This window comes from Phasianus colchicus, chromosome 3 (genome assembly GCF_987193195.1).
Source record: "Phasianus colchicus chromosome 3, bPhaCol1.hap1.1, whole genome shotgun sequence".
Classification (NCBI taxonomy): domain Eukaryota; kingdom Metazoa; phylum Chordata; class Aves; order Galliformes; family Phasianidae; genus Phasianus; species Phasianus colchicus.
Window position 1 is genome coordinate 50,563,891 of NC_143438.1, and position 19,169 is coordinate 50,583,059.

Here is a 19,169-nt window from a genome sequence, read left to right on the forward strand (position 1 = left end):
AAATAAATAAATAAATAAATAAATAAATAAATAAATAAATAAATGTGAAAGAACACAAGTACAATAAACACTATCTTCAATTCACTTAGCATGAATAATCTCTTATATCCCTCTTCCTCACTGTAATAGATGATCGCTAAGCTTAAGAGAGATTCTTTAAAGAACAACAACTACTAAATAGAAAAGCCCATCCACTATTCAGCTTTTTTTAAAAAAATAAGTTTTTTACAAAGAAAAAGAACATTAGCCCTACAGCTTTTAGCAAGGCAGGAGGAAGTTCGGCCATTGAAATAACCAGCATTTTGTCCGTCCCACTTTTCATTTTCTTTTAATTTTTTCAAGTCCACAGACTTCTTTAGGATGACTAGTCACACTAACATGGGTTTAACTTATGGCACCCTCAACTTTTACAAGGATGTTTCTGTTCAAGTGCCTTATGATCACTTGTGGTGATGGCCATTATTCACTTGAATGATTCAACAAGTTCCATTAGAGAACAAGGTCCATATTGAAAGGACAGTGCAACCACACACTGATAGAACCGGAACCATCAGAATATGCCAATCAGTCCCAGAGGCAACACCTGCATTACTGTCATGACGTACATTGTGTACATGACACAAATTCTTGAGATTTGCCAGACATTTCATTACCCATAGGCTTTCAGATGCTAAGTTCAAAATTTACAACAGCTTTTCTACAGCCACTACAGACAACTGGGCAATTTACAGCTATTTGGAAATTTATACAAAAGTTGTCCAGCAGACAGTCCACGTAGTCCATAGAGACACATCTTCTACAGCACAAATGGGTCATCATTCTCCCATGTTTCTCCTGAAATTTTTTTTTTTTTCTAGCAAAATGCTCCTAACTCAGCTCAGTAGAGCTACGTGACCAGATTTGACAATATAAGCAAATCATAGATGACTACACTCCACTGTTTACTGAGTCAAAAGATCTGTATTCACCAGTACAAACTGCAGTTCTTATTTGCTGAGGTTCTGCTCTCTTGTCACACTAACTGAGGAGAAACTGGTGCAACTGAGACAAAACACTTGTTGAAACCTGGAAGTGGAAAAACAAATCTCCCTAAATTCATTTTTAGTGATTTTCTTTTGTCTTACTAATCACAAAAAACATAAAACAGTACCTTTACATGGTTTGGGGTGATTGAGACAAATAGCTTTCTTGGGCTAACCTCAAGCTGTATCACTTCAGGAAAAAAAAAAAATTACAGCAAACATTCTTTAAAAGATTTCTGTGTATTTTCAACCACTAATTAGTACACTAATTCCTGTTTCCAGGGCAAGTTGGGTTTTTCTGGTTTTCTTTTTTTTTTTCTTCTTTTTTTTTTTTTTTTTTTTTTTTTTTTTTTTTTTTTTTTTTTTGCTTACTTGTTCTTAAACAGAATGGTAGAATAGTATCTTACAGAAAGGAACAATGTACATTTTGTAATGCAAGTGACCACTTCAAGACACAGGAGCATGTCCGAACCAATGCTGCCATGAGGAACTGCAACACAGACTCCTCAGCTTTATGTGCCCAATCTAAACAAGGAACAACACATAATTATGCACACTGTGCCCTGCTTACCTTCATACAAAGGAATGTGATATTTGTGCAGGTTTACAGATTAATCTGCAGTAATTCCTTTCAATGTTAAACTTCTTCCAGCTCAAATATAATTAACATCACCAGGTAGAAAAGATTGATTGGAAATATGAGTACACTCCAACAGAACAAACAACAGCTCGATGCTATTTCTTATGTTCAAATAGTTGGATACATTAAGGATTTTTACAGCATGTTTGTTCCCTAAGTATATAGCGAAGGGAAAAAAAAGTTTCATTTCAAAAGGCAAAAGAGTACAACTGCATTTAATTAGTGTAAAATCCCTGAAATACACAGATCTGCCAATTTATATGACGTGACTGCTGCAAGTCCTGGCAACAAAGGATATAGTTTCTTTTCTTTTTTTTTTTTTCCCCCAATCAAATTTGTTCTTTAAACAAGAGGGGACCCTCAGCCTTGCCTTGAAACATCCACATTCATAATCTAGAGCAGCCATATTCATTTAGCTATGAGGGGAATGGCATTAAAGGAAATCAGTTTTAAGGAGATAATTCAATATCCTAATATATATATTTTTATTTATTTATATATTTTTTTCCCAGCTCATGATAAAAACACTAGCAGCTTTGGATTTTGCTTTATTTTTATAGATTTAAATAAATGCATATGCAGTGTATTTGGTTATGATTCTCTCTACTTCCATTACTGGTTTCGTAACCTGCTAGAGCAATGAAAGGAAACCAAACCATGCATTTGCAAAACTTTTGAAGAAACTTCCAATGGCACCGGAGCCTGAGAAAAAAAACACTTGGATTTATTTTTGAGACTTGTAACTGAGAAGATGTGACCCTAACAGATTACCTTCTGAACATACCTGTAACTTGGCACACAAATATTAAAATACTCAGGACAGAAACATGCATTTTCCTACAATTTAACTGTTGGTTCTCTAAGACATGCAAGCTGCACAGCTCCTTCAGACAGGCATCACATTTTCCTCCTAATACAGAATTCAGAAATGCAAAACTGTTTTGTTACAGCACTGCTTTTAAAACATTGGTTAGCTTAGTCTTGCACCTGTGGTAATTATGCAACTGACTATGGTTACAGTGGCCTAAACTGTATTAATCACATCTTCATGGTATTGCATAATCCCTTCTCAGCTGTCACAAGGCCAACTCATAAGTTGTCCTGGCAGTGAGAAACATAAGAAGAAATTCCAGAGGAGAGATACAAAGATGGTCAGGGGGCTGGAGCACCTCCCATATGAAGACAGGCTGAGGGAGCTGGGCTTGTTCAGCCTGCAGAAAAGAAAGCTGTGGGATGACCTCATTGCAGCCTTTTAGTACCTAAAGGGAGCCTACAAACAGGAGGGGAATCAACTCTTTGAAAGGGTAGATTACTACAGGACAAGGGGAAATGGTTTTAAGTTGAGGGAGGGAAGACTTAGGTTGGATGTCAGGGGGAATAATGATATAAATAATGATATAAAAACAGATCTTTGTCAGTCTCTAATAAGGATGCAGAACTGTTCTCTGGGAGGTTCAGAGGACCTAAGGAAACTAAACATTTACAAAAGCCCCAGCAGTCCAATGTCTTATGCTTATTACCATACACTGTTCAGTTTCCACCTAAAAAAGTCCTATCAAAAAGAAACCTCAAAGGGGAAAAAAAAAAAAAAAGTTCCTGGCCTGGCTAAGAAACATTAATTTATTAACAACAAGTTATTAACAATAAAGTGTTAATAAGATTTGAGGGCCTTAATTCATTAGTTCTGTTGTGCAATTCAAATCTATTCTTCAGCCAAATTCTGCATTAGCTAACATCATGTAACTATACTTACAGCAAGGAGATGGAGATGTTAGAATGTAAGTTAATAAAAAATGTGAGTTTTACCTACCCTTTATCTCATCAACAATGACAAAAATTTTCAAATAATACAAAATTGTCAGTATGGTCACCAATGTAATTAGTAGGCAGGCATATTTATCAGTTTTCTTCTAGCTGATTATATTCTATATTTCTAAGAAATGAGAAAACAAACGTTTGACACGTGTTAAGGATGGAAGATTTGACATGATGGAAACATGCCAGGCAACATATTTGTTTTTACCACCAACAAAATATTGATAACATGCTTTGGATGGTTTCAAAGTCAGTGCTGTGTATGTTTTCATTGCATGTTTGGCATTCATCTTGTATGTAACAATAAGAATAGCTGGTTTCTGTTTTGTTTCACAGCTTACTGTGCAACTGCTTTGAAATGTTTTCTCTTTTATCTAGCCACTTCATGAGTTACTCAGATTCCTGCTCTCCTAAGAAAGCAAATGGAGCAAATCATAGATTCCTACTCATCCGCAATTATGCAGGCAAAGATAATTATGGCTTAGAAGGCACATTTCCTCAAACTTCATCACAACACGTTCCAGATACTAAGGTAGAAATTGCCTTAGTTCTCACACTGCAAGGGCTGCTAGACTCCTGTTTCAAATTAGATGGATCACCAGCCTTTACTTCCATGTTGCTAGCTACACACAGAGCTTTATTATACAGTGATTATCTAAAGTATAGATCACAATCTGTTAAAATGTCTCCGACTATGCTACAGTGTTGAGCTCAACTGCTGCTGCGGTTACCTTCCACAAAGTAGGTTCCTGGGCTTTGATAGAAAAGAAGCTACTTCCTCCTGTCAGCTGGTGTTTTTCCACTTTCCTATATTAAGGCTCTTCGTGTTAAATGAGGGATAGGTGACTTCTTCCCACTGAAGGGAAACTATCTGACGTTTTACTATGTGAGCAGGCAGGTAGGAGCTGTCACAAAGGAAAAGATCATGGAGGGCAACTAGTGCATGCATCTGTGTACTCATGGTCCCCACACACAGAAGTAAGAGCCATGGACATCTTAGTCTCTAATACACCCTGTTTCAATGCTAGACAGCTGAAGCTTTGCACTGCACTGACAGCACGGCTGAGACATTAGACTGGCTTTGGTTTTGAGTCCTGTTTCATTTTTGTCCACATTAAGAACATATGGCAGTCCCCACCCAGATGAGGAATGTGACTGAAGCTGGAATTTGCAGTCAGATTAACTATTTTGTGGCAAAGACAGGAGGCCTCATGAAATCCATTGTGGCATATCCTAGAGAAGATTAGCTGCTGCTTTTTCAGTTGCAGTGAAAATGAGTGGATATCCAGCTGTGAAGCTCATGGTGCCCACCTAATCTTAATTAGAATGGCCTGGAAATGGCATATGAAGATGAGGACATCAGTACCAAAGATGAACAACACACAAGCTCCCATAGGATTATATACATAGTCTTTTTTTTTTTTTTGACTCACCTTCTAGGACAACTATACCATAAACAGAGCTACAGAGCATCCCTGATCTGAATCGGAAGCAGTGGCAAGCAAGATGAGCAAGCCCAAACAGGAATGGGAAAATCCAGCTCTTTGGCACTAATTACAAAGTAGAATCCCACAGCAAAATCTCAATGGGAAGCCCTAGTCTACGGTTTCTGTATTTTAGGAATAAAAAAGAGATGAATTGTCTATACAACATAAGGCCAGGAAGTGACCAGCTGAGAGCAAATATTGCTTCAATTTATTACCCATTCTAAGTTATGCCTACATAAATAAATTGTACTTGTTAGAATCTGCCACGTTTTTTTGTTTAAGGTCTAAATGTGCCACCATAAGGCATGCTCTTAGTATGCTGGCCCCAAATAACTTCATTGAAATCATTCAATTTCAAAGTAAAACATTCCCTGATGAGAATCTAACACTCACAGAAAGACAGTGCTCACATTTGCAAGAAGGATTACAGGCATGAGAACTAGCAATTAACTAACGAGTGACGAACTCAGAGGAAAAAATGAGAGAAACCCTTTGAAACAGAACCTTAACAACTGGAGAACAAAAAATATTCTTTACAGGATAATTTTAGAAATTTAGAAAGAAAACTAGGAGGAGAAAGGCAAAGAGAAACAAAGCTTGAATATAACCTTTCCAAATGCACGGCTCTGCATTAAGATTGGTCAGATACAAAACAAAAACCTACAGCAATCAGTTGCTGCAGGGAGTACAAATTTATCTATGTTTTGTATAACTAGAGTATGACCTTTTGCGACCAACTCTAGTGCTTGAATTTAGCTATAGTTATTGAAAGTCATTTGTTAAAGGTCACCCATGACTGAGCACATAATACGAATCCAGGATGCACACAGATTCAGGTTAGTGCTAGTCAGAAGAAGTTGGGGAGAGAGCAGGAGGGCAGGAAGCTCAACCACTGCTGCAGATTTGGTTCTCAGATGGATCTGGACAGCTTGAAAACAACGTAGTTGATTTCTCATATGTGAATTATTAGAGAATGCGCAGGTTTAGCGCTTGCCACTCATAACTATGCTACAAGAAACATTACCAAATAAGATTATATTAACAAATAATACTACTTATTGCTTATTGCAATTTGAATCAATTGCTGATGACGAGCACTGTAAAATCTCTTCTTTCCACTTTCTCAAACTGTACCCCCTCCATATTGGAAAGACAGCGGACTAGGGAATAAATAATAATAATCCATGGGTAGAAATCGAAGAAAAATTGTGAGAGAGACCTGACAGCAATTATTTAGTCTTATGGATCTTATGAGATGATTGCCCTAAAAATCCCAAATAAACTTTGAAGGCCAGGCTGCAAAGGGTACACTAGTGCTACATGACAGCACATTTAAGCTTTCGAACAAGTAAATAAATAAATAAATCCTCTATGCCTACTGCCTTTAAAGAGAAACCTGCACCTCAGGGTTGTAATTCAATCCACCACTAGCTTTTGCTAACTGAGCAGCAATGGAGTGTATACTGCATGTACTGGCACTAATTGCAACTGCCTCTGTACCCACAGGTGCAGCACCCTGATTCTCCAAGCCTGGCAGGAGCCTTTTGCTTGCTTCAGAAATCCTTACTAAACCCCCTCTGTGTGCCATCCTTGCTCTGCCAACTCTGGTATTGGCAGCACTCAGAAGCAGGTAGCGGCAGGGGTGATGAAGCAAGTTCAGTTGGAGAAGTAATTATGAGAACTGATCTCATGTATGTCACTGAAAACATGGTTAATTAAACAGACTGAAATAATGGCAGTATGGTGGCACCCACCTCCCTGAAAACTGCAAGTACCCTAATGGCAAAAGCCCAAATGATGCACTCTATCAACTCCATCACTCAGGAAGAGGCTAAGGAGGTGTTCTAAGGCAGAGCCTACCCTTTTCACACACAGAAGGTAAATCGTTAGGCAGGCTTTAAAACCACACCTGCAGGTTTTGCACACACAAACATTTTCTGCCCTCAGAATGTATTACTGCTGCTTGCAAAGGACCATATGTACATACCCAAAAGCTAGTACCTAGTACAATTCACATCAATAAAATGTGCAGGTGCAGTTTTATGGAGATCTACAAGTAGAATATAACCATAAAGCACGCTGGTATTCATGCAATCACTCCAAAAGTAGTGCCTCCTGTTTATTCGCGTGGAGATTACATCAGATACGAAAAGTACAATAATATCGTTTGATAGAGGAAATTCTCATCTACAGAACACAGTTTTTCAACACAGTGACCACGACTAGCTATGCATTTTCATCTGCAATGACCAAAAGCCTGCATGCCACACTTGTAAAAATCTTCATGGCCATCTAGAATGTGATTTGTCTCTCATGTCTCTCCACCACTCCTGAAACGCAACACCCATTGTCCCACTGCGCTCACACCTGCTGGTTGGTCTCCAGAAATGTACAGCAAACACCAATTAATGTCAGTAGGTGTCATCTTCCCATGTGTAGGAATTCAGTGATGCACCTTTGCTTCATACACACTTCCATGTCAGATGCCATTTTGTCAGACAACCCCTTGCTGCCATCTGTCACATGGTGACTGCATGTAATGGAATACTGGTGGGAAGGTTCAACCTCTACTGCTGTACCACCGACATCCACCTCTGACATCATGGGCCAACATGTCCTCAGAAAACGAACTATCAAGTCTTCCTGTTTGTCACTGTAGGATGCCACATTCCAGGCACAACCAAGAGAGGCAGAACTGAAATCACAATGGCTGACAGACTACTTTAAGTGTAATCTATCCTGGGTGTGCATTAATATGGATAGTGAAGATGACAGCCCAAATCTGAGCGCAACATTAATGTGTCTTCTGCAAGGGTGAGAAAGGAATTACAAAAAAGTTCTTTATACCACGTAACTAAACTAAACTTTCATTCATTTTATGAATGAAAAATTTCCCATGTCTATTTTCTCCAAAGGACTCTATTCTTCTTCAGGCTTTATAAAACAATCCTTTGTGCCTGACACGAATCAACATGTGAATTACTGACAAGCAAGTACTAAGTCACATATTTATAATACGATGCCATTATTCACATACAAATTACTTATTTCTACTGAACTGAGCACTCAGGATGAGACATTTTTCTTTCCTTCTGGCTCAAGAACACAGCCAACATTGCATTTGATTATTAAGAAAACCTAGTATGTTATTGGCTTATTGCTAACTGCAGGGGCAAGGTCTTCATGTGTTTCCAAAGATGAAGGGAAAAAGGCATATTTCTATTTAGTTTATTATAAGAATGGGTCCCTATCAACTCAGGATATTCTATGATTCTATAATACCTAAATAAAGAATGTAAAAAACAAACAAAGGCAATGTGGAAAAATTCTCTTCATATTAGAAAATATACTGGACTAAAGTCACTCAAATTCTAATTACTTAAATAATTAGCGAAGGGTAAAATACTCGATTTGACAGGACTGAATTTCCTGCCTTCTAAGGGATCTAAAAAAGAAAATGTGATAATTGAGCATCCACACCCACACACCCACACGTAACTTTTGGATATTGTGAACACATTAACCTTTTGCTATAATTAAAGTGATTTGTGTACTTTGGATTGTTTACAATATTAAGACTAGGTTCAAGTACTGCAAGCGTAATGAGGAACACATTAATTTTGCATCCTTACGTTGCTGGCAGGGAGTGAAACCAGTGAACAGCATTTTTAAATAGATGGTTAATTAGATGTATAACTGGAGACTCTGGAATAACAGAGCTGCAAACAACTCGAGAGTTTCAGATTTCTTCTGTGCATGTAAACATATCAGTGATGTCTTTATTCCTGTAAGTTTTTTTAAACTCCTTGAATTACACATAACTAGCTACAAAAGTCACTGGAGGGGGAGAGAGGAGAAAGGAGGAAAAGGGAAAAAAAAAAAAAAAAAAAGGAAACACGTATGGTTCCTATTGCATAGCATGAAAGTTAAGTTAAATACAGTAAAAATAAAAACAAAAAAGATCACGGGAATACTGGAAGCTGGGCTAACTGATCATGGGAAGATGCCACACAGACACAAACAGAGCCAGTCATGAGGTAATCCTTCAACTTTTTTTTCTTTTCTGATAATAAATCAATTCCATTAACACATTGTGGCCTCAATGCTGGAAAAAGAAAATCAAATAGTAACACACCACTACCTCTTCACACTCGACATACAAATGATCTCAGCAAAAATTACCACTCCAGACAAGCTACAGACCCACAGCTTTGCTCAAGGTTTGGTTCCATGACTAGCGTTAGCTGCTCAAACTCTGCCAAGAATGGAGAGTGCTGTGGTGTGCTTCTCTTGCTCCACTGTGACAGTACTGGTGCCTCACTTCATGTGGTAAAGACATCAGCTAAAAACCCTCATCTTGCTTAATTGGTTGATTTTCCATCATATCAGCTATGATCAGCCCCATCAGCTCTATGGATGGAAATGCGTGGCTAGGGATAGCAGAGGGAGCAAGGAGAAGTCCCCTTCTGAGGAAGCTTACGCATGGATCAGCATAAATCCACTGTAAATCCACATCCTCAGAGCCCTCATCTGTTCAGCTGCTACTGAATCATCCGGAATACTGATATTTGTCACAAATGACTGAACAGTTCAGATGAGCAACAATAACAAGTCTCTTGACTGCCTGCTATTTTCCTCCAGGCACTGCATTGTATGGGACTCCATATCTTTCTTCTCCTACTCAGACACACTGTCTATTTGGATTTCCAAAAGGTATTTGATAATCTCTCACATAAGATTTCTTACAGAAACCTAACAGGCATGGAATTAGAGAGAACATCTCTGTGTGGATTTAGAGAAGATAGGAAACAGAGCATGGACATTAATAACCATCTCACTGCAAAAGAAAGGCACCAACAGAGCCCTACAGGCAGCTAAGAAAGGAAAAAAAACTGTTCAGTATGTTCTTAAAATCATCTGAGGAAGGGAGATGACAACATTTGCCGATGATATTAATTCCACCCTTAAATAAGGGGTAGAAACAATGGAGATTAAAGAACTTTGGACAAATGTAAGCAGGTAGTCAGGTTTCACATGAAATAAAATTTCTGCGAAGTGATGCTAAGTAGAGAAAAACATTTTTACTTAAAAGTAGTGGGTGCTGAACTGAGCGTGAAACTCTGCTACTCAGGAACAAGATATTGGGGTGGTGAGACTCCTGTATAAACATCAGATCCATGGACGCGTTCCTATGTGACCTGATCTAGGTGTTCCTGCTCCGGCAGGGGGATTGGACTAGACGATCTTTCAAGGTCCCTTCCAATCCCTGATATTCTGTGAGTTTGTGATGCTCAAAAGTTAGATAGCAAGTTCAAAGAATCATTAAGGTTGGAAAAAACGACTAAGATTATCCAGTCCAACCATCAGCCAATGCCCACCATGCCCACTGACCATGTCCCTCAGTGCCACATCCACACGGTTCTTGAACACCTCCAGGGACAGCAACTCCACTACCTCCCTGGGCAGCCTGTTCCAATACTCCACTAGTCTTTCCGAGAAGAAATGTTACCTGATATCCAACCTGAACCTCTCCTGGCACAACTTGAGGCAATTCCCTCTTATCCTATCACTGTTACCTGGAGGAAGAGGTTGACCCCTACCCTGCCACAACCTCCTTTTAATGAGTTGTAGAGAGCAGTTAAGGTCTCCACTGAGCCTCCTGTTCTCCAGATTGGATAATTCTTGTTCCCAAATTGAAGACTACAGGAAAAACAAAAAGGAAGTGTTGTGTTACAGTGTATGTACACAGTTGCAGTTTAAGTAGTTTAAGCAATTCTGATCCTTCCACTCGTGAAGAAGAATGCAACAGAAATGGAAAAGAAAAAAAGAAGGTAAGATGGTGGATTAAAAGGACAGGTTGGGTTACAAGGAGCAAAACCTGGAAAAGCAGCAATCCAGAGGAGATATGATAGAGATCTATAAAATCACAAGTGACATGGAAGGGGTGAAGCAGAGCTGACTATTTACTGCCTCTTCTAAACACAGGGCCGGGGGCACCCAGTGCAGCAGGCAGATGGCAGGTTCAGAACAAACGCAAGGAAGCAGCTCTCCACTCAACCAGGAAAGGAAACTCAGGAACTCTTCACCAGGGGATGCTGTGGCTGCTGAAACTTTACATGGATTCAGGGGATGACTGAACAAGCTGAGAGATGAGAAATCCTTTGAGGGTTGATAAGCAAACAGAAACCACCTCTGGCACAGGAAGTCCCTGAAACACGAATTGCCAGAGTTTGGGAAGGCAACATGGAGAGATTTCAATCTGCTGCTAGGAAATTGAGCAAGGTGGAGCTCAGGTCTGATTTAGTATTGCTGTATTTATGTACCACAACAGAAAATTAAAAAAAAAAAAAAAATTGTAAAGACCCTAGTTTCAAATACTTCAGAGTCTGGAGATCTCCAACTTTCAAAATGTGGTTGGTAGGGCCCACCACATGCCCAGGTGGTGTCAGCCTGGCAACGGGAGGGGGAAGTCATTTTCCTTATCTCACACAGCTCACAGTGGGGGCACATTGGACAACCACTAAAATAATTATTGTGCTGCTTTCCACCACTTAGATTCTCTGCACTTGTATAAGTTGTCTTCTGGACACCAAAATTCTAGCGGTGCTAAGCAGTGGAGAAGCCTGGTAACAGCAAAGTTCCAAAGACAAGTTTCCAACAGAAAAGAAGGAAAGATAGATTGAGTATTAAAAGCATTATGATCTGTGTGCAAAGCTTAGTGATACACAGCTATTTCCAAAATTACATAGAAAGATATTGAGAGCAAGGGGTTGAACTGCAGTACCCTAAGCCACACACATACACCAGATCATTCTTCTAGGTTACATTCTAGAGATGTTGAGTGTTTAGGAAGTATTACAGGAATATTTATATTTACCACTTGTCAAATTGCTGTTTTTCTGGTTTTGCTATCCTGGAAGTGGACTAAAATAAATAGAGAAAAACAAATGAGCCTTTTTGAGAACTGAGAGGTGTTGTTTTTTTGTTCATAAAACAGACATCCATTTAAAGATTGCAAATAGCTCGTCAGCGTAACAAACTGTTAAACACTGCTTCCAATTATACAGCATTGATTAAATACAAGTATATCTTAATTAAGCTGTTCCTACAGTACTGCTCTGATGGTTTTCCACTGTCTAGAAGAGAAATTGAGTTTTTTGCTGTAGAATTTCATTTTCATGGCAAATAATGCCTCTCCATTTATTTAGAAAAGTGAAAAATACAATACATACAAAACACTAAATATCTCAGTTGTCTTACGTAACGTCAGCAATGTCAGCTCTAAACTTCACCTGCATGGAAAGTTTCCAAATCAGTGCCTGTATTATTTACATGCTGATTCTCAAGGAGGCCCACTTTTAGCAGTGTAAGATGTTACAACTCCAAATGCTAAGTTGTGTTAATGGATTGTGTGAGTGCTACCAGACCATTCTAACATAAAGTACAGGTACCCTGCTATTGCAGCTGAAGACCAGCTATTAAATTTGCCAGGAATCAGCACAATGGAGCAGTATCCTGAATGTTAGCACCTAGTGCCCTCTACCTGCTTCACTTAAAATGCATGAGAAGCAAAGCCAGAAAAATTCACTTTGTAATTGTTCAAAATTCTTTCAGCCTCATAATTAAGCTGACCACAGTCAATTTTGTCAATTACTAGAGTCAGAAATGCTATTCCCTTTTAGACTGCAAGCTACACGAAAGAATGCAATTTCAAAAGGTGCTGATATTTTTTTTCTTGAATACTTTTATCTTGTTTTTGTAAAACTTAGTTTTAAGTTTCCTCTAATAGCATTCAATCACTGTGACTGTGAATTCAGATGCCCACCTTATCTTTCCAGGAAACATAGCAGAAGCCATGCTGCAGTGAAGTTCATCATGACAGGCATAGAAAAAAGAATTTCAGCTCATAAATCCTGGTCCTGTAATCTAATCCCTGCACTGAAACACTTATATGGTCATCCGAGCTCCTGGCATATACTACAGACAAGCAGATCTTGATGCCTGCACAGATAAGTCGGCACCATAAAAGACAAAGTTTCAATGAGCAGACATCCAGCACCGTGAATGGATACTTGGGAAAAATTTCCCTGGGTGGCCTTGACCTATCATTCAGCCAAAGCAATGCTATCAAAATTCATAATTACCATGGCTGACTTACCTTTTTGATTGTAAACCGTGCTCAAGATAATCATTTTAAATTCCTTAACTATAGAGAATCTGTATGAAATCTCTTTTCTTTTTAGATGCTAACCACTGAGTTTTAATGGTGGTTCCCTCTGAGCTATGAAACAGAATGTGCGAGTATGCGAAGGGACAAAACCCACGCAGAAAGACCTGATCTTGAGTCCATGTCTGCAGAAGGCAATGCACAAGATGTCCCTTAATCATAATCCTGAATCAGGATTCATGTCCTTTACTTGTAAGAAATAGTTCTACAATAGTCATTATTTCCTCCATCTTTTCTGTCTGTTGTAATTTTAATATCCCACCTACAAGTCTTACAAAATGTACGACAAGAGCATTGCCTCAAAGGAGATAGGAGATGCAGGGAAATACCCACACAGATATTTAGCAAAGTATTTTTGAAACTTCTGAAACCACCTACATCTCCATGTTTTATTGAAAGCATGTTTCCAGAGACTTTATTTGAGGCAGTTTAGTTTAAAATAAACAAAGTGAATAAATAAGTCACACTTCCAGCATGGTAGGTCTTTGTCATTGCTTTCTCCCCTTCCCAGAGCTCTGTCACCAATAGTCTTCCATTTCTGTCCTATTCTGATTCCAGTCCCACTCAGGTTCACACCTGTAACAAGCACCTCTGACTCCACCCTCTCACTACAGCAGATTCATTACATAACTAACTTATTAGATTGCCAACAGCAGCTAAAGCAAAAACAAGTAACACCCAACTGAGGCCTTCTATGGCCAGCTCCAGTCAGAAGTTGAGGACAACGCTGACAAACAAGCCCTACAGCACAGCAATAGGACTGCATGGCATGCTTGCTGAAAGCATGTGTAAACCAATCCTTGCATTCTGCACGCCTCAGCACTGCAACGCCTGGCCAACGCGGTTCCCGAGTTCTTCATTCTTTGTGATTGGCAGTGACAGCCAGAAAAGTACAGCAAAGCCCATCAGCTTGGAACACCCCTCAGAGTACTTTCCAGCTCTCTGTGATTGTTTATCTATCAGAGGAGAATGGAGAAAAGCAGTCCCATGGCAAATTCATACAGGCATGCAACTGGTAGGTAAAACGTGTCATTTCTTGACACAAACACAGCTTTACTGGCATACGGGGAGCTGCCAAAGTGCTCACGTGTGGCTGGGCTGCCAGCACGTATTGAGCATCCCATCAGTAGCCGTGGGGATGGGGCGAACCTGGGCAATAGCATGAAGCACCAAGTACTGTAAACCCCCGTGCACTCCAGTTGGCATGCTTCCCAATGGGTACGTGTAAAAAATAAGAGCTCTGATTTTCTTTGTTTTCAACAAGAGGAGGTTTTGCATCTCAAAGCAGAAAGATTTTGGTGCTCACAAGAAAAGTAACTGCATTTGTGATTATTTTCTCCCCTGCTGCTAAATATGATTATTTGCTCCACTTCAGTTTTTAATAATTAAATTAATACTAATTGAGCAGCCTTTTGGTGTATTTTTAGCCTGAGCTTATTATGTACGTGCTAAATCCTGCACACTGCAGCCTCTCCTTAGCCTTACACTTTATCCCCCAACCAGGAGGAAATGCAGATGCCTGTCATGAAACTCAGCTGTGTTGGCAGTGGCAGATATTTATATGATATATGTTCACACTGTTGAATCAACACAAAAATCAACAGGTATTTTTAAAGATACTTTGAAGAACGAAACTTGTACAAACAAGACTGAAATCCCACAGCTAATTCTGTGACTAACTGCCCCCTAGTGACAAAGTCCAATCCCAAATAACTCTCAGCCACTTCCAAGCTTTAGAGAGTCCTGATGATCACTGTTTCAAACTTTATTTTAAACCAGAAAATGAAGAAAATCAGCCCTGTCTCAAAAAAAAAAAAAAAAAAAAAAAAAAAAAAATTATTCAAAGCATTACTTCAAATGCTTCAATCAGACCTTTCTTGCACGGGTAGCATCAAAGTCAATGCAAATATTCCTACAACTGAAAATGTTAAGTGGTGAGCTCAGTTTCAGTGTTCAATGAACTGATATGCTTCTGTTGCTCCTATGTGCTGTCCCACTGAGTGCTGCTGCAAAAGCAAAAGGAAAAATGACCTCTGGGCCAGCCCTGCAAGTCTTGGCACTGGATGCAAATCCTTCACCCTGCACCCAGGCACGCCTCAGCCCAAAACAGCTGCCCATAGTGCAGCCCCACACCAAGGGCTTTGCTCTGTACTGCTGTTTATGAAGGTGGAAGCTGAAGGTTCATTAAGTGTTCTTAATGCAGAATTAAAACACATAGGCAACCAGATCTGGAGATGCTGCTTCAAAACTATTCGTTGCTATTCCGTATGTAAGAGTTCTCCCATTTTTTTTCAAATGTTGCCATTGTTTGGTGGTTGTTTTTTTTAGTTTGTTTTTGTTGGTGTTTTTTTTTTGTTTGTTTTCAACATGAAGACTCTCACAATGATAATTACAGTTCAGTTTGTAAAACAGCTCTGAGCAATTTTTGAACTGATCACCACCACCAACAGCAGAGTGAAGTAAGTGACTGTCCCCCTCCTTCATAAAGCCCCATCTGGAGTACTGAATCCAGGCCGGTGGCCCCCAGCACAGGAGGCATGCAGGGCTGCTGGAGTGGGTCCAGAGGGTCATAAAGTTTATCATAATGCTGAAGCACCTCTCCTATGAAGACAGGCAGAGCGAGCTGGGCTTGTTCAGCCCGGAGAAGAGAAGGCTCTGGGAAGACCTCATTGTGGCCTTCCAGTACTTGAAGGGAACTTAGAAAGAGGGAGACTGACATTGTACACAGTCTGATAATGGCAGGACAAGGGAGACTGACTTAAAACTAAGAGAAAGGAAATTCAGGTTAGATGTTAGGAGGAAATTTTTCATTCCAAGGGCAGTGAGATGCTGGCACAGCTGTCCAGAGAAGCTGTGGTGCCCCATCCCTGGAGGCGCTCAAGGCCAAGTTGGATGGGGCCCTGGGCAGCTGAGCTGCTGGATGGCAGCCCTGCCCATGGCATAGGGTGGGACTGGGTGGGCTCTGAGTTCCCTTCCAACCTAAGCCATTCTATGAGTCTATTAATTGCCTTAAGTAATTCTGTTTTATGGTATGCTTTCATATATTAAAAAAAAAAAAAAGCATGGAATACATTTTTCTCTTCTTCTAATGAAGTAATAACCTTACCATATTAATTTGGTTTGCTGCACTTACTGTCTTTGTGCTACTTTAGTCCATGGTGTTAGCAAGAAAAGCAGTTCTCGTGTGCTCACAAGTTACTGTAACACTGGGGTTTTCGTAAAAACAAAACAAAACAAAACACAAAACAAAAAACAAAAAGCACACAACTCCTATATTCTTCTAGAACATTAAATTGTAGCCTTAAAATACAGCTTTTCAATAAGCAATTTCTTACAGAATACAGCTCATAAAACATACATGGAGAAAAAAGACATATGGCAAAAGAGACAAATTGTTCAAATGCAGACAACATAAAAATGCACTGAAGTAAGTTCAAAACTCCTAAGGAAATTGTGCCTAATTAAAAACAACAGAAACTAGAACAAGGATGCCGTAAAATACAATGTAACCTCTTAGATTACCATCAAATAGGGTATGCTTTTATTGTTAGTACCTATCACAAATTTTAGCAGAGTACTTACATTGCTATTCATTCAGATTCAACACTGGCTAATATGGATAGTATAGACTGTAATACCATGGGCTGTAAATGCAGACTAGCTGCCTACCCAAGGAAAGGAATAAATCGCCCTTTAGTATTCTCAATCATGCCAGAAAATCCAGTGCCTTCTTAAGGCTAATAAAAGCAGACAAGAAACACGCTACTCTTACTCTTTCATGAGACAAAGCTCTCCAACTCAGTGGCTATGAAAATTTCTTCTGAACATATTAAAATGATCTTAGGGCTCTACAGAAACCCTGCTCATAAAACCGAAAGAAGAAAAAGCTGGGATAGTTAAAATTAATACATCATAAATAAAACATGCCTTTCAGTATATATTAAGTGACAGGTCTCAGAAGCTCCACCACCATGCACGCGCTCACAGAGCAGTGAGAACACATGCAATTCATTAAATCCACTCAAGTGTGCAGGTTCTTCCTGGTGTTACTCATAATTGAAACATTCCAATTTTAGTTAACAGAAATAAACTAATTTAAAAGTAAAACAAGGAAATTAGTCCTGTGTTTCTGGATTACAATCCCACAGTGCCTCCTACTAGCCATATCCAGCCTCGAAGGGTTTCATTAAAAAAAAAACAAGTGTGTTTGAGGAGAGCTCTGGGTTTTGAATGGGCAGATAGCTTTGTGGACAGATTTCAAACATTTTTTTTTCCTCAAGCAAACAAACAAAAAGAAGTCACAACTTGTATTTCAACCATATGCCTTGAAAACGTACTTTCTTCCATTAAATAGGCAACAGACTCTATCACCTAACAGGTCCTCAGAGAGAAATGCTTTGCTTGCAGCAAGAAGCATGGTAAGCACAGTGTACTCTGCATGACATACTTTGCTAAGGAGACAGAATGGGTGTGATGGTCCATCCTTCACTGTCCTACTGTGCCTCCTCCTTCATGCTGGGCAAATGGAAGAACTATCCTTATCCAAAAAACTTCATCAAATGCTCTGACCCTGTACAGGTCCCTGCCAGGCACTTTCACAGCCTTGACGTGGTTCTGGCACCTCCCAGTCTCAGGACGTTCTACACAAAAGGTGACAGAGCACTCCTAATAGCATGGATTATTTCATTATATCATAAATGAAAGGACTCAGATTTAGATCTCTCATCACAGGCTAGATGTTCACAAGTCACAGGTATAATCACAAGTTCTGACCCTAGTCCCCTTGTTACTCTACACATAGCATGAAATGGTTTTGTTCGCAGAAATGAGGGAAGGGAAAGTGCAGGTCCCTACTCCTGGTCTGTTGTAGTGACTCACCCAACACAAATTCCACCTTTAAAATGACAAGTCACAGCAATACATACAAGACCCCACATGTGCACATCTTATGAGATTAGGCTACACTTAGGAGCCATGAGTCCCAATCCACTACACGGGCTATACTGCTGACCAGGTAACACATGAATCACAGACTCATTAAGGTTGGAAGAGACCTCTAAGATCATCTAGTCCAACCATCAACCCACCCCCACTGTGTCCCTCAGTGCCACATCCACACGGTTCATGAACATCTGCAGGGACAGTGACTGTACCACCTTCCTGGGCAGCCTGTGCCACTTCCTCACTGCTCCTTCTGAGAAGAAATTTCTCCTAATATCCAACCTGAACCTCCCTTGGTGCAACTTAATGCCATTACCTCTCATCTTCCACGTGCTTTGCACACAGAGCTGCTCCTCCTTTTTGCCCTCTAAAAAATGAAGATAAGACTACTAATTTTTTAAAGTAATTTTGAAATCTTTTTACAGCATTACCAAAATAAAATTATTTGAGAACTCAGAGATGGGATCACATGCTCTTCTTTAATTTAACTGTTGTTCCTTTGCCATCCGCTTTTGGATGGCTGCTGGAGAGCAGACAACTGCACTCAGCAGATTTTCTGTCTGACCACATGCTGCTTGTTATTGTTGGGCAAATAAGCAACCAAATTATGTCCTGCTTATATAAGATCGTGTGAAAGCTATTCCAGCACAATGTCAGATGAGGCAGTAGAACATTATTCTGGGCTGTATGTGATGAATTCCTGAAACATAATTCTGCTTTATTTCTGTTAGGTTACTTCAAAGTATTAAAAAAAACAACCAATCAAACAAACAAAAACCACCTGTAAACAAACATTAACTTCCTTCTGAAGATCCCAGTTTCCCTAACAACCTGGTCTAACTTCTATACAGTCTTATCACTATATATCATTACACAGTAACATTTTCATGGTTTGCACAACGAGGCAAAACAAACGCACAGATTTTTATCATGACAAAGAATTGAGTTTACCTAGTTTACCTAAGAGTGGGGTTGTAGGTGATGTGTATCAGTCAGATGGTGGCACGAAAATACTGCCACTCTGTTAAAAAGCTCCA

The 19,169-nt window shown here is 39.5% G+C and overlaps 1 protein-coding gene across 3 annotated transcripts in view; it reads right to left on the reverse strand.

Annotated features, from left to right (window-relative positions):
- CHST9 (carbohydrate sulfotransferase 9) overlaps positions 1–19,169 on the reverse strand; it is an 87,354-nt gene that overhangs the window by 19,702 nt on the left and 48,483 nt on the right. The gene's annotated exons all lie outside the window — the stretch shown is intronic.